Source organism: Pan paniscus, chromosome 5 (assembly GCF_029289425.2).
Source record: "Pan paniscus chromosome 5, NHGRI_mPanPan1-v2.0_pri, whole genome shotgun sequence".
NCBI lineage: Eukaryota > Metazoa > Chordata > Mammalia > Primates > Hominidae > Pan > Pan paniscus.
In genome coordinates, this window is record NC_073254.2 from 40,206,291 (window position 1) to 40,223,251 (window position 16,961).

The window sequence follows — 16,961 nt, forward strand, 5'->3', positions numbered from 1 at the left end:
TACATAAGTACATGCATGCAACCTTTCCCTCATGGAATTAAAAACCCCTGGTGGGTAGAATTTGTGCCACAGATGGAGCTACAGCACTGTTGAATTTGATTGCTTTGGGAGATATTGTAATTTTACTATTACCAAAAATGTTTGTTTATAGCCCAAAGAACGGTGAAACTTTCCCTATGAATTCCAAAGGAACTTTGACACATCACCAACCTGCTATTCACAGATTTAAGTTTGTTCACAGATCCTGGCATTTTTTGTGCAGGATGTTCATAGCTACTAAACCCATTTTTGAGCATTTCTTTAGGAAACTGGGCAGAGATTCTGGGAACCCTTTTGTCCCCTGCCCCTGGATTTCTAGTCTTCACGTTTTCTTCCATTTCTCCCTGGTCCAAATGTCAATTCCATTTCAGTGCTTAAGTCTCTTTAAAAAACCAATAGTTATAATTGCACTAGGGGAGGTTTAAGGGCATGTTATGTGTAGAAATTTATATTAATTTGAATTTTAATATTTACCTTCCTGGAGTTGGAAACGATAATCCATACGATTGATTTCTTTGAAAGAAATTCATCACTTAGTCAACAACAATTAAACTTTTGTTTTGACTAAGCAAAGGCTGAAGTAATAATGATTTGAGTGATTTCTTGGGACCTGTTATCTGCTGGAGGATAACTAAGCTTCTAATCAAACTTAATTTTGTAAAGTTAAAGAAAAAGGCAGTTCTTTTTAAACAGAGTGTCAGAAAAGGGAATTTTGTTTGTTTCCAATAAGATAAATGATCTTTTTCTTTTAACGAGAAGAAACTAAGAGGTAATCTAGTTCAGGTGGTAGGACACAGTGGGGAGGAAGATAACACAAACTATTAAAATCACCTGCACTGTTTTACAGCCTGTGTCTACTCTCTTAGCCCCCGAGAGTCTGACATCTCCTTAACTGCAGGGCGGAAAATTAAATGGTTTAAAAAGCCTTCTTATTCATGTGCTTAACACTTATGTAGTACCTGTGATGTTCAGGCACTATTCTGAGCTCTTTGTGACTGTTAACCAGTTCAATCTTCATAGCAACCTGAATAATAAGGTCTTATTCATACCTTCTGTTTAACAAATGAGGAAACTGAGGGAGAGAAAAGTAAAGTAAGTAACCCAAGGTTAACCAAAGGCAGGCAGTTTGGTGCCAGAGTCTGCATTTAACTAGTCTGCTATAATGAGTATATGGATTTCATCTATGGTATTTCTTACAAAAGGATTAAAATTTGCATTCAATTTAGTTATACCACATTGATTTCTGTAAAATAGGTGCTTACTAGCCCCAGATGAAATGAACATGTGAACAGAAACACAAATAGAAGGCGTAGTGTCATATAACCATAATGGTAGCCTGTAGTTTTTAAACATTGTTGGAAACGTGTGTCAAATATCTGCTGTGTTCAGTTGTTATCCAATTGTTAGAAATGAAGTTGCCCACTTTTGGCTTACCTGAAACCTCCTGTGCCTCTCTCTATATATGTTATTTTGTTGGTGACAATGATTAATTAGTTTTCCTATATGCTTCTTATCATTTCAACCCACATGCCTTATATGTCATGCTGAAACGTGTATTTCTTTAGAATCTTTATTGTTCACAGACCATCTGTTCTTCTGCAGTTGGGTGCTCTTAGGAAATCAGTATTCTGAACCATATCTTTGAACTTTGGTGTCTTACTGGTCCTTGGGGTATTGAAGGATGCAGTTTTAGTTCTACTGATTAGTTATCTCTAAATATTTAATTTGTCACCATATATAGTATACCATCTTTAAAAAATAGCAGAAGTTTGGGATTTAAGTAGTATGCCAAGTGAGTGAAGAGCCAGTGTCTGCTCCTTAGGCATAACTAGCTCACTAATTGTATGTAATTCTTTCAATTATTTTAATGAGCATCATACCAGTTTTAAATCAAAAGATATTCATGCAGAGGAGCAGTTTGTCCGCTTATTGCTGTTCCTAGGAAAAGAATCTTAAAAAGCTTGAATTATTACAGAACGCATCTTTGTGAATCCTGTCTCCAATGATAAAATAGCAATTATTTTCCCTTAACAAATTCAACTTCAAATTTCAGTATATATTTTTTAAGTTTTTAAATACAGACTAAAATTCAGCAAAAGTCTATTTGACTTGGTCAAAATACTATTTTTGAGAAGAAATTTAAACAAATGGCCTTATTCTCAAGTACCAACAGTTATTAATGGAACTAATCTATTCACAGTGTCGCCAAGCACAGACTATTGAGTCAATATGTCTCATTTAAAATGGTTTACACTAATATTAACTATGTGCAGAGGGTTGTTCAAGTCATAATTGTTAATTTTCTCTTATAATTTTATTCTGTAATGTCTTTTTCTTACTGATATTACTTTTGAAAACAGAGTTAACTTTTTAACTAGTAGAAAGCAATTGATTAAGACACCTTTATTTCCAAATTCTAAGTTTCAAAATTACACTCTCTGAGTCCAACGAAAATGGTTAATGTGTGTTCCTCAAAATTTGTAATAGTATTTTTTTATTTTTTATTTTATTATTACTATTATTTCTTTCCTCAGAGATCCTTGTTCTGATGGAATAATATTTGTTACAGTCCTTTGTCAAAATGCCGGGAATGCATCTTCCATCCCTGAAGAGTTCATTGTTGCCTCAAGACCCAGAGTTACTCTTTTAATTTTTAAATCACATGAATACCACTATCAGAGGCCCTATTCCAGGGAGCTTCCAGAGATCCGACCCAGATATCTTTTTTTTTTTTTTCTTTGAGACAGAGTCTTGCTCTGTCACCCAGGCTAGAGTGCGGTGGCATGATCTCGGCTCACTGCAGACTCTGCCTCCCTGGTTCAAGCGATTGTCCTGCCTCAGCCTCCTGAGTAGCTGGGATTACAGGCGCCTGCCACCGTGCCTGGCTAATTTTTGTATTTTTTAGTAGAGATGGGGTTTCACCATCTTGGCCAGTCTGGTCTTGAACTCCTGACCTCATGATCCACCTGCCTTGGCCTCCCAAAGTGCTGGGATTACAGGCATGAGCCACCGCACCCGGCCAGACATCTTTTTTAAAGGATTAAAACAAGGCCTAAGGTACAGTGTTGACTGCCCTCACAGGCCACCCAAGAGACAAAAGATTTCCCTCTTATTGCAGTTATTTCTAGAAAGAGATGAATCCTACACCTTTGCCCTGCAGGTAACAGAGCAGGCTTCACCTCCCAGAGCCCTAAAGCTCCCAGTAGGAGCTAAACTCCTAAGGGAGAAGATGGGGCATACTAAATAAATCCCTCCACAAAATGACTTCAAACATGAACCAATTGTGACTAGTCAGGGCATTCCAAAACCAGCACCCAAATTGGGCACCTGACTTGTTGATTGGAAATGGTGATTCTTATGAGCTTAATTTTGACATGTAATTATCATTATAAAAGGTAATTTTGTAATCATAAACTAAACATGAACTATATTAAATGTCTCTAGTAACCTGCAGATTTATAAAACAGAAACCATTCCATTTTCTGTGTGTGTGCATATGACATAGGAATATACTTAAGGAGGAAAAATTGTAAGTGAATTTTAATTTTAACTGAGTCTAAATGAATTAAGTTATTTACAAGCAGTCACAGATTTAATGGCTCCTGGGTAGAGTACAGTAGAGCCAATAGTAAGTGAAATAATTTCTCTAAACTCAGTCTTACTTTTCCTCCCTTAGAAACCTCATGCTTTTCAACATGCCATGATGACATTTGCATCAACGACGTTTCGTTTATGTCAAAAAAGCTCCAAATTATCACTGCTTTCCAGTTAGAATAAAAGATCAAATCCCTTTGGGATGAAAGGTTTCCTCTTTAATTTCTGAGTTAAACAATATTCAAATTGGAGAAAACAATGTTTTTAAATACTAAGGATGTAATTCTTGTCTGTATATATGTATGTGAGAGAACCTGCCTAAAGAGGAAGACAATGGGAAGTCCTTAAAGAGGACTTGTTTACCCAGGTGATGGGGTAAAAGAAACATCTGGAAGAAGGTGGCTGCTGGCTCTCAACAGAGCCCAGAGGAGGAGGCAGTTGTACTTGATGTTGAAGTCTTAGGTAGCGATGAGCTATCAGAAGATCCCTTAAGCCATGCATAGACTAGATGGCCATTCATTTTTTCAACAAATGCTTATTGTCCATCCATCATATACCAGGTATTCTTGGCTTCTTGCTAGGAATGGAAGGTGAAAGAACCATTGTATCACCCATCAGGCTTGCTACATTGAGGGGAAGAAGTGGCAAGGTAGTTTTGGTGGATCACAGAACCACCGTCTGTGTAAATCACTTGAATTTGCTTGGATGCTGGAAGCTATGAATCTACCACTGAAATGAGGTCATCAAGAAAGGCTTAAATTCATACAGGTTACATCTTTCAAACCTTTGGTAACAACCCACTAGTGAGTCATGAAATCAGTATAATGGTTGCAACCAGGATTAAAAAAAATGATCTGACATAAAGTATGAATATATTTTGTATCATATTAAGTATCATAAGTAACATATTATACAAAATGTATCCATAAGTATCATATTACACCAAATGTTTGTTTCAGTTATACATACATGCATGTGTAAATTGGGGTGTGACATAATAACATATATGTCTTAGGAATAGGTCACAGTCAAAAAAAGTTTGAGAAACTTTCATCTATAATAACTCTCTCTACCTGGTGTGTTTCAACTTTCTCAAAATATTAGCCACACAGCAGCTCATGCATGATCTTATTATTTCTCCACTGCACTGTCCAGGTCAGGAAAGGGCCTGAGCAGAGATGCAGGAGTAGAAGAGGATTTGGTACCCTGGAGAGCCTCTTGTAAATAGGCTCATTGTTTGTTTCATTGTTTTGAGCTCCCATGGAATCATTTTTACTGAAGAGTGCTTTTGCCTTATGTTGTTGATCTTCATTGAGGACCACTTTAATAAATATCCCTATGAAATTTGTTACCATATGTACTCTTTATACTGTCTATACCACTATTATTGTCACTCTGTTTTATCTTAAAGTGCAATTGTTACAGATACATCCAGGTGAGATTGCAGGCAAGAGTAGTAGACGTTCTGAGTAGTTTGCCTTCTGTCTTATGGACACGATGGATTGTGCCATGTGTCTCACTTTGGTATTGTTAACTGAGAGGCTCAGAACTGAATGTGCATTTGACCTATAAAAAGTGTGCAGTACCTGAAGAAGTATAGTTTGTTGTATTAAGCTGTAATTCTGGCTTCATTTTTTTCTTCATTGTCTTTACTCATTAAAAAAAAAATATTGCTGTTACATATGGGCCTCAGCTCATTTTCAGACTGAGGTGGTTATACATTAGTAAAGTGAAAAATTAGATATGGTGGGAAAGTGCTCTGGTAAAGGTAGGCAGGTTGCTATGGAAGCACAGAGAAGTGGTGTCCAGCCCAGCCTGGGGGAGGGGTGTTGTTAAGGAAGGCTTCCTGGAGGAAGGTTCTATGCATCATGCCTGGCACATACTAGGCCCTCAGTAGCTGCTGGTACAATGAGAGATGGCATGAGAAAGAGAAGTTTTCTGGAATGAAAATGAGTAAGTAAATTTAGTAGGGAGAGTGGCACATATAGAGCTCTGGAGTGAAGACAGAACAGTGCAATTTGAGGAACTAGTATAAATTGAGGAACCCAATTTGGGGAGGCTGGAAGGGAAGGCATGAGCCTTATCACCCAGAACCTTGTAGATCTCACTTAAGGGTTTGTTTGTTGTTTATTTGTTTATTTTTAAGGTAGCAAGCAGCCACCAAAGGTGAGGAAGCTGTAAGATGGGCTAGGTTTTTGCAGAAACAGTGGTGACTTCTGTTTTGTTCATCAAGATTGAGGTACTCACAAGGCCCTGGTTGTGATGTCCAGGAGTAGCTCTGGGGCTCAGTAGTCAAGTCTGAATAAGGAGTCATCCATGCCCAAGTAAAGCCACAGTACAGGTGCGCTCACCAGACTGCCTTCCCTGAAGTGATCATTGCCTCTTCAGTTCTATCAGCATTGTTCTTTTTTCACATTCATGATATTTATCTCAATTTACCTTCAGCGGCTAGGTACAGTGGCTCACGCCTGTAATCCTAGCACTTTGGGAGGCCGAGGCGGGCAGATCATGAGGTGAGGAGATCGAGACCATCCTGGCCAACATGGTGAAATCCTGTCTCTACTAAAAATACAAAAATTAGCTGGGCATGATGGCACATGCCTGTAATCCCAGCTGCTCAGGAGGCTGAGGCAGGAGAATTGCTTGAACCCAGGAGTTGGAGGTTGCAGTGAGCCGAAACAGCCTGCACTCCAGCCTGGCGACAGAGTGAGACTCCGTCTCAAAAAAATAAAAAATAAAAATAAAAATTTACCTTCAGCTACAGGTACATATTTTCAGCTTCCTACTTGACATCTCCAATTAGCTGTTCAAAAAGTATCTCATATATAGTATGTCCCAAATAGAATCATTGAGTTCCCCCTTTCCCTCCCTAAGGCTTCACCATCAGCTTTGTGACTTTCTATTTCTACCCATTTGTTCTGAACTCTACCTGTCAGCCTCAATCTCTCTTGTTCTTTCACTGTCCAAATCTGTCTTCCCTCCCTCATCCAAGACATGTTTGATTCTTGTCTGGACTCTTGAAACAGGCTTGTACCTCACACATCTACCTTCACTGTTGCTTCTGCAGTCAATCGATCCCCTATTCAGTATCCAGAAGAGTTTTCTAAATGGAAATCAGATTGGTATCTAAGGTGTCAAATCCTCTGATAGCTTCACATTGTACCCAGAATAAGGTTCATGGTCCATAAGGTCCTACATGGTCTGCCTTCTGTCTCTGTCTCCTAATCTTACTTTAGTCTCTCCTTTGTTCTCTTCCCTCCAGCCACTGGTGGTTTTCTTGCTTTTCCCTAGAACTTGTCCAGGCTCCCATCTCAGCTCTTGTTCCTTCACCTTGGAATATTCTCCACCAACTTGTCCCATGGCTGTCTTCGCACTGTTTAGGTCACAATTCCAGTGTTTCTTTCTCAGAAGTTGTCCTTGATCCTCTGAGCCAAAGAAGCCTTCCAGTCACCTCGCATATTATATTATCTTAGCACTTATTAGAACTTGAAGTGATCTTACTTACTTGTGAAGGTATAAGCTTCTGGCGGGCCAGGACTTTGTGCTGTTGACCACATATCCCCAGTATCTAGAGCAGTGCCTGGCACAAAATTGCTAAGTAAAATTCATTTCCCTCCTCCTGGCTTTGAATTATAATTACTTGCATGGGTTTTCTTTGTATGCTTCTTGAAAGAACTGGAATTACATGTTATTGATTTCTATATAGCTAATGCCATCAATAAATATCAGTAGTAGCAGATTAATCTGGGAGCTATAGAAAATAATTCTTGCATGAAAAAGTTATCTTTAAACTGATGAGGTTCAATTAATGAGAACATTATAGATTACCAAGCTGTCAGCAAGTTGCTGAGGAGAAAGAGATTAAAACCACCCACCCACTGTAACCAGTGCTTTGTCATAGCAGCCAGGTGTGGTAGCTATTTTAACCCATTTTTCAGATGAGACTCTTAGAAGTCAGGGATGTTAACACACTTTCCCCCATCACATTGCAATAAGCAGTAGCTGCAGCTGAAAGCCCAACTCCACATGATCTGACTCTCAAACACGTTCTCTGTCTGCAGAATTCGTGGTCTTCAGGCTGGCCTGAATCCCAGGAAACAAAGACCCAGGAGAGGTTTGTGGTGGGAAAGAGCCTTTGCACTGAGGGCTTACACTGAGTGTTCGGTGGATAGTATCTTTATTCCCACGGGCCAATTATTTCTTTATAGAGGTTTATTATTCTCAGTGGAACTGGGGGAGATACTAACCTATGGTAGCAAATCCATACCTCCTCCAATTATGGGGCAAGCAATGGCATGGATTGTAGATGCCTGAACTGATGGAAACAGCAGAAAGATCTGGGGTAGAGGACTCTGCCCCTGGAAGCTGCCCATACATATAACACATGTGATGCTTCCAAATTCAGCCCTTGTGGTTAATCAGGCTGTACTTCTTGCCCTAACTTTGAATTGGATTGTTTTCCTTCTTGCCTGATAGAATCTCAGGTTTAACCAAATATTCTCTGAGATTAAAGACTTTCTGAGGAGGGAACAAGTAGGGTAGATTTACTTGGGCTGAAATTTGGGAATGACAAAAAGAAGTGGCCTGAATGTGGGTGGAGGGAGAAAGAAAACTAGTGCATGACTCCACTCCACATTATGCTTTTGGCCATTTAAAATTAGGTCACAGTAGATAAATTAAGTGATTCTGTCTAAATTTCTAATTGTACTGTTATAGTTTAGAAACATCAATTAAAGTTGGGATGAGTTAAGCTTCATTCTTCAGCTCACATGTAGACATTCAGAGAGTGAAATGGGCCTGTCAAATTCTCAGGTTCCCTAAATGTGCCTCAGAGGAAACCTCTGTCACTACTGGAATTTATATTTAAGATTTCTTCCATCTCTCAGGGCCGAGGCCAAACCTCTATCACAAGCCTATCCTTTAAAAAAATCAAAATATAAAATAAATGGTTTTTAGCTTTGGCCTTTGATGTATGTGCTGAAGAAAATCACATTGACTTTCATTCTGAAAAGTAACACTTGGAAACTGGACCAAAAAAATTACTTCCATGCTCCAAATATAACTGCAAGGGATTTCTTTTATAAATTCTTGTCTAGATTATATAGCCTTATATAAATGTATTTCTTGGATTTATATGTGTTTCTGACTTATTTGAGAAACTATTTTAGGCAGCAGATTTAATAATTAATAGAAATTAAAGAGGTAAAGTGGGGTGAACAGAGTTAAGAGGAAAGAAAACCTGAAGGAGTTGTAATACAGCAAACTTAAGGATCAGTGCCCAGCCTAGGACCACATGGTGCTCTATTCTTCTTGCTGGCTAAGGGTGGAGACTTAACCTGGAAACTAGTGCTGCAAGTTTTGGATCTAACATTTGATTATCCAAATTGGGGTATGTGATCATTTCTGTTGTCCAGACAGAAGACCTAGCCAGAGCCGAGCTGTAGGGTGGGTACCTGCAAATCAAGACAGGGTTTTTATCTGAAAGCAGCTGCAAATCCACCTCAGCCCTTGAGCCAAGTACTTAATGGAAATCCCCAAATGCCAAACTTAATTCAGCATGGCCAAAATGACTTTTTTTTCCTGAAAAAGATTTCAGAGCATTCTTTATCATGGCCATAAAAACCTTAGTAATGCTTCTAATTGTGCACTGTGTGGCCTCTTCCCTCTAGGTAACTGAATGAACTGGCCACCTGTATGTGGTTATTTGATATTGAAACTTTAAATGTTGGAGAATGTCACTGGAAGATTCATATGGGGTTTGTTCCAGTTAACATTAAATCAAACAATAGCTAAGAGATTGCCCTCATTATGCTCTGAAAGCCAGTTTTGTTTTGTTAGAAAATAATGCCCTAGTGGCATATAAGTCATATGTTTGATAGAAAATGTACCCAACTTTTCATTATACCTTGGCTGTAAATCGATAATTCATTTTAAAATGAGATCAAAGCCACAAAAGATTAAAAGCAGCAAATAATATTGCATATTTTTTTGACAGATGTTCTCATAGGTAGAATAGAGTGTATGAATGATGATCTGAAGTTATGGAAAAATAACTATCAAAATAATTGATCTGTAATTTAGAGAGTGATATCTTGAGAATTCACCCTTTTGAGAATCTCTCTTTAGAATTCATTCAGTAGGGATGTTGATTAAAAGGAGTTAAACTGAGCATGATGAAAATCTTGGTTTCCAAGCTGGAGCAGGTTTCAGAGTTTTGGTGATAAGCCGTCTTTCCCTGAAGCTCTGTTTGAGGTTGAAGAGTTGGGATTTTAGGGCCTAATTTCAGTAAAGCTTGGGGAACCACTTGCTCTGTGGTTAAAAAGTATAGGAACCATGTCTTCTGATTACAGATTGATTACCACAGCTCTATAACTAGGATCCTAAGTCACCAGGCCCCAAAATCACCCTCCACTCTTTTTACTTGGTACCTCTGTAGTTTATTTGACTCAAGTTTCTTAAAGCAGTAAAATAATTGTTATATTTAACCTGGTTTTTGTTGGTGGCAGTGTTGTTGTTAACTACTAATTTTTGTCATCATTATAAAGCTGATATTCCATGAAGGGAGCAAATGTGTTACCTGAAGAATTTAGGCTAATTTTGATTATTCATCTTGATGTCACTGAACTATGATGTCCATTCTAGAGGAAAGTATTTAAATCTTCTCCTAAACTCCTAGTTTTTGCCTTTCATTTTAACATGGATTTTCCAAGATTGTGACTTAAAATACCTCAAGTTTAATACTCAGTAGGGTTTTCCCCTTTGTTTATGTTTTCACAATAAAGAAAATATTAAAATGCTATTCAAGTTTTTATGACCATCAGATTAACATCTTGCTTACTACTGCAATAAAGTAAATAATTTTCCCACTTTTTTTTTTTGAGATGGAGTCTCGCTCTGTGGCCCAGGCTGGAGTGCAGTGGCGCTCACTGCAAGCTCCGCCTCCCGAGTTCACGCCATTCTCCTGCCTCAGCCTCCGGAGTACCTGGGACTACAGGCGCCCGCCACCACGCCCAGCTAATTTTTTGTATTTTTAGTAGAGACGGGGTTTCACCGTGTTAGCCAGGATGGTCTCGATCTCCTGAGCTCGTGATCTGCCCGCCTCGACCTCCCAAAGTGCTGGGATTACAGGCGTGAGCCACTGCACCCGGCATTTTCCCACTTTTTAAAAATTTATAATGCTACAGGGATATATACCTGATCTTGTAGTAATAAACATCATGCTTCTGTGCCCAACAGGAGTCACACACATTGTGGTGGCAAGATATTTGCTTGAAATCAGTGCCAGAGAATTCTATTTTTGGACTACTCTTAAGAAAAATGTATTAGATTTTATTTGATTTTTAAGGAGAACATTCAAACGTGAATTTTTACTTTTGCAGCAGTTGCAAGATGAGTTATGAGGAATAAAAAGTGAGGCATTTCCTGTTTCCTGGAGAAAATGTGACAAAGGAAGATAAATATTTTGTATCAAAAAACTGTGCAGATCTGGAAAATAAGGAAAACATTTTAATTTCAAAATAGTTCTCTACCATGATCTTTTCAATAGTCTCTCATCAGTGCCGTTCCCTAAATGTTTTTGTTTTAACATCATGATGCCAGTTTAACTTTTATGTGAAATGAGACTCTGGATATAAAAGTTAATGAGTGTAGCGTGAATAGCTGGATTTAATGTTGTGTTTAGTAGGAAATGTGGCACATCACTAAATCTCTACATATCGTTCCTCCTTTTGTCCATTGATTTATTGCAGCTTTCTCAGAGTTATAACTTCCCTATACCTTTTCTTCCTAGGCTTGCAAAGGAGTACTTTATGCTGTCCAACAATTGTCTTAGAAAGAATTAGGTATCTCTTTTTCTTAGTGAGATTTACACCATCTCAGACTTTTAAAAATGGAAATGCACAAAAATTACTTTTTGTAAACTACAAATGTGATAATACTGTTTGGTTAGATATTGAGGGTAAAAGTCAATTAAAAATTACTGAGTTTTCTCGTTGAGCTGAAAATCTAGTACTAAGTATTTAGTTTTTATAATCTAGTTCATTAAACAGGGAAGGCAGGTCTAGGATATTTTATATCAAAAAGCAATGATTAGCTCTAAATTCAATGGGATCATTTCAGAGCTCAGAAAATCCAGTTGAAAGGGCTTCACTGAGACATTCTGAGCACCAAAAAGCATAATGACTAGTAGTTTAAGATACATTGAAGTATTAGAGAACCATGCATTCATAGTAATACTCAGAAAACATCGAAATGCCAGTACAGAGGATTGTAAGAGAGGAAATGTTCTCTTTTCAGAGGAATGGCACCTAATAAATAGAAGAACAATGAAAGAAGTAGAAAGTTATAATTTTGCAGTTCTGATCATATCCATTAATTCAGGCAAGGATTACCAATAGTTGCTTAAAAATCTACGTGGACTAAAAGTATCACCTCATAGAGTTACTATTAATTACCAAGGGAATGAGTACTTTACAATGGAGCACAGCTGGAAAGTCCCCATGCTAATCAAGGGATCAAGGTCAGTCTTACCAGTAGTGGAACAACCTGACATATGTGCCAATCACTGTGATTCAGTCAGTAGTTCACAGCATCCCGTATGTGGTATTCATGCTAAAAATGTTTCACTGAATCTAATCATGAGGAAACCATCAGACAAATATAGCATGTGAGGCAGTCTGTGAAACAATCGGCCTGGATTTATGAAGAAAGTCAGTATTATGAAAAAGAAAGGTGGGGATGGGAGTGGGGAGGGAGGATGTGCTAGGTGAAAGAGCCTGAAGAGACATTACCCTATATAATGAGTGCATTCTCTATTAAGATCCCGAAAGGGGAGGGGATGTTTTAAGGCACTTGAGGGACAGTTGGGGGAATTTGAATATGGACTATAGTGTGTATGTTAGATATTATGCAGTTGCTGTTCATTATCTTAGATGTTGATAATAATGTATGGTTATATAGGAAAATATGATTCTTAGGATATTCATGCAGAAGTATTTAAGGGAGAAATGTCAAGATGTCAACAACCTTTAAATGGTTCAGAATTTTTTTTTTCTGTGTTTGTGTTAGAGAGAGATAAGAATGAAGGAAATAAAGTAATTTTGTGTGACAAAATGTTAACAATTGCTGAATCTAAGTGAAGAGTATATTTGTATTTATTAGACTATCCTTGTCCTTTTAATTTTGCTAAATTTGAATATGTTCAAAATAAATAGTTGGGGAAAAAGAGTGGGTGTATGTATTTGAAAAGTGTATTGTTTAAGGAGGTGGACATCATAGCTGGGTGCAGTGGCTCATGCCTCATGCCTGTAATCCCAGCACTTTAGGGGGCCAAGGCAGGAGGATTGCTTGAGCTCAGGAATTGGAGACCAGCCTGGGCAACAAGGCAAAACCCCATCTCTACAAAAAATACAAAGGTTAACCAGGCATGGTGGTACGTATCTGTAGTCCCAGCTACTCAGGAGGCTGAAGTGGGAAGATGGCTTAAGCCCAGGAGGCAGAGGTTGGACAATGAGCCGAGATTGAGCCACTGCACTTCAGACTAGGTGATAGAGCCAGACCTTGTCTCAAAAAAAAAAAAAAAAAAAAAAAAAAAAAAGGTGGACATCAGTACATGAATCACTAGGGTCCATGAGGAACTTTTTGTCTGTGTAACAAGAAATAGAAAAAATACAGACACCAGATTTTTCATGAAAATAAATGTCTCTAAAGGACTATTGTTTATAATAAATAAGTCTTTACTATTTTATCTTTGTGCCTAAATGCCCTTTTTGGTAACAATGGTTGGTACTAGTAATATTTTCTTTTTGAACAAGTCTATAGAACCTGAATGTGGGGAGCGCAGTGGATTAAAGCACTGATTCAGTTCATTCATTCAAACACACACTTCTTGAAGGCCCATTATATGCCAAGCCCTCTATGGGCTCTGGGGATCTAGAAGTGAACAAGACAGAGTCCTGGCTTATGTTTTTCACCCAAGAGATGTTCATTTTGTCTTCCCCAGGGATGACCAAGGGGAGCAGGATGGGGAGGGGCACCTAAAGGAAATCCTTTGAGCCACTCTAGGCATTCCCCTATGTCACCCAAATTATCCCATTTATCTATCATGTGTTTTTGACACATTGCTTAAGATGTTTCAAAAAGTGTTCTGCTGTCTATTACATGAAAACCATTTTCATTTCATTAAAATGAAAAAAATTACTTTTCATGTTAAAGGATGCTATAGTAAATTTCGTGGCCATTAGATAAAAAGAATTCTCTCTGCCTACACACCTCCTGTTTCTATTCTAAACTCATTTTTAAAAGTAAACATACTTGACAAGGTGACTCTGTAGTTGAAATTCTTGTAGGTTTTCTGCTTTTCTTCCCCTGGAGACTGAGGGAGGACTGATGAGACAGTGGCCAAAAGACACCTCTGCCAGTTTTTTTGCCAGCAATAAGAAAACGGAGAGTTTACCTCTAAGCAAAAAAAAAAAAAAAAAATCCTTTTTTGCTTATTTCTTTTTTGCTTAGTGGTAAAACCCTTCATGTCCTTATTTTTTTAACTAACTGGCTTTTTTCCCCTTCACCCAGTCTGTCCAGTTCTGACCATCTAGTCCATCTCAGTTCTGTATTAAAAGGAGGTGCTGAAATGACCGGCAAAACATTTGTGTATTTCTGATAGAGTGAATTCTATTAAGGTTAATATTAATTTTTTAAAAAAATCCCTTACATGTGAGGTTCATGATAAAGAACATGAAGAGGATGTGGCACTGGGATTTTTATTTAATTTGAGTTCTTGGGCTCTGGAAAACAATAGTTCCTGAACATCAGGAAGCCAGACACTTTTTAACACTTCCACAGAGCAGCACTAACACTTATCAAGCACTTACACAAACAGAACAACTCCGAGTTACTTCAAGAAACTTTAAAGTTTCTTTCCATGTGTTGTAGTTGATCACTTTCCATCCCCAAGCTATTATGATCTGGTTGGTGTCTTTGTCATTGTTATCCATCAGGAGGTAGCAAAGGTGGTGGAAGTATATGGTCATTCAGACAGGCTCCTATTAGAGTGTCTGCAGAATAGTAAGTCCAGATAATCGGTCAATACCATGACCAGAGTGATTTCTTTAAGTATTCCTAAATAAACTTTTTGGGACATTCCTAAGAAATTACAAAAATTACTCACAAATGCCAAATACCTGTGTTCCTAACACCCTGAAGAGCCACCTGTTAACATGTTAGAATCTTTGTTTTGCCAATATACACTGGAACACACACACTAGGAGTGCAAGAGCTTCTCTCTCTTATTCACTGCTAGACCCACCCCTTTCTCCAAGAATGCCTGATGCACAGTATGTGCTTGGTAGCATTTGTTGAATCTTAAACAATACAGGGCATCACAGATAATGTAATAGCATCATTTGACCACTACTAACAATCTCAAGCGTCTCCCCGTTTCTCCTGAGGCACTCTCATGAGTTCAGTTGGACACTTCCTGTTTGTTTTTTGTGTTCAAACATACATGTATTCATGAACAGTGTATAGTATTATTTTGCATGTTTTAGAGTTTACATAAATGGCATCGTACCACGTGTATCTTTTTTGAAACTTGCCTTTTTCACTCAGTATTATATTTTGAGACATGTTCATGTTGCTACAGGTAGTTTTTATTTTTCCTTTTAATTGATGTTCCTTTAATTTTAGTTATTCCTCTACTGATTGGCTTTTTGATTGTTGTCACTTTTTTGCTGTTATAAATCTATTTCTTATTAATGGCCCCCCCTCCTTAATACTCTCTCTTTGGGAATAGAAGAATTTTAAAAATGATATTAACCTCATAATCACAGCCAATTATTGAAGCACTGAGAGGTCACTGATTGGCACTGTTTGCCAGACACTGTGCTAAGCACTTGGTATTTATTATCTTATTTAATCCTCACAATTTATTTTACAAACTAGAAAACTGGAAGCTGACTTTGCAAAAACATTGGTTAAAGTCCCATAACCCAGTAAGTAGCAGGTTCAGGATTCATGCCCAGTTCTTGGATGCCAAAGCCATGAGCATGAGACATACTCCTTCCCTTGCCCTTGTCCTAATGGGGGGATGTTGAAGTCAGTGTAGCCCAAATGAGTTCCAAAGAGTGGACAAGAGTAGCAGAATGAACTATTAATCTTCCTTCTATCAAAAAGTTGAAATGTCTGTTGCCATGCTTTCCTTCTTCGTGGGAACATTTTTTGCTTGCCTGTCATTTTAGGAGTTGAACCAATTGAAAGGTTCCTCACCATCACTTATAATGATCTTTAGGTGGATAATTGGGACAGACTACTTTTCTTGTTGAATTAATCTTTCACAAAGAGAAGGAAAGTAAAAACTCATCTATGGGACTTAACCATCAGCTGTAACTCTTTTATGTATGTATTCATAGTCATACCTTTAAGAAAGCTTCTGAGGGCCATGAGTTAGGACAGGGCAGGAGTCTTTGTTTGGGCAATTCAGGAAAATATATTTGAAAATATATTTTTACTTTTTCTCCTTTGATCCAGCAAGGATGTTTTCCTGCTAATTTAATGGGTCATAGAATGAGTTATATTTGAAGTAAATTGCCTAATCAAGTATGAAATCAGAAATGTGAAGAATGAGAATTTTTCAGGACTTTGCCAGTGGAAGCCTTTCTGATAAGCACATAATACTGGTGCCAATGATGGTGATGGTTATAGGGAATGCTTTTTACTTATGTGCTGCCTTTACTTTAAAGAGACACAAATCATTTACATTCACAAATTGAGGAGCCCTGTATTTCCATCCCATTTTATATTGAAAATAATTGACATGAAAAATAAAGAACTTGGAAAAAAGAAAGCCCCAGCCCCAGGTGGAAGGAGTAGGTGGCCTTCCTCAGGAGGTTTGGAAAGGATCCCTCAACCCCTGACACTTCGCTTTCACAAAGACTTGCATTCTACAATTGGACTTCTTTTTTGTTTTTAAAAATTCTTTTATAAATGAATTTTTAAATTCATCATTATTATTTCAGAATAATTATTATTCATTCAGACTAAGAAGAGGATGCCCTAACAAAATTTGATGATGACCAATGGAGTTTTAAGAATTATTTAGAGATTTTTTTTTTTAAATCTAAGGTGAATGGAGAAGGAAAGAAAATAAAGAAAAAAATTATTTAGAGATGTAATGTAAAATGTAAGGTGACCTAAATTCCCACTAAGGTATAAGGTATCATCAATATTGAATTACACTGTGGGTAGGTAACTTGTGCTGAATCCTGTCATCAGATCTTTTCCTGAAAAGTTTTAATGACTGAAGAAGCAAAAGAATTCAAAGCTGCTGCTCCTGA

The 16,961-nt window shown here is 37.7% G+C and overlaps 1 protein-coding gene across 16 annotated transcripts in view; it reads left to right on the top strand.

Annotated features, from left to right (window-relative positions):
• The window catches only part of CARMIL1 (capping protein regulator and myosin 1 linker 1), a 340,777-nt gene that overhangs the window by 279,654 nt on the left and 44,162 nt on the right, over nt 1-16,961 (top strand). The gene's annotated exons all lie outside the window — the stretch shown is intronic.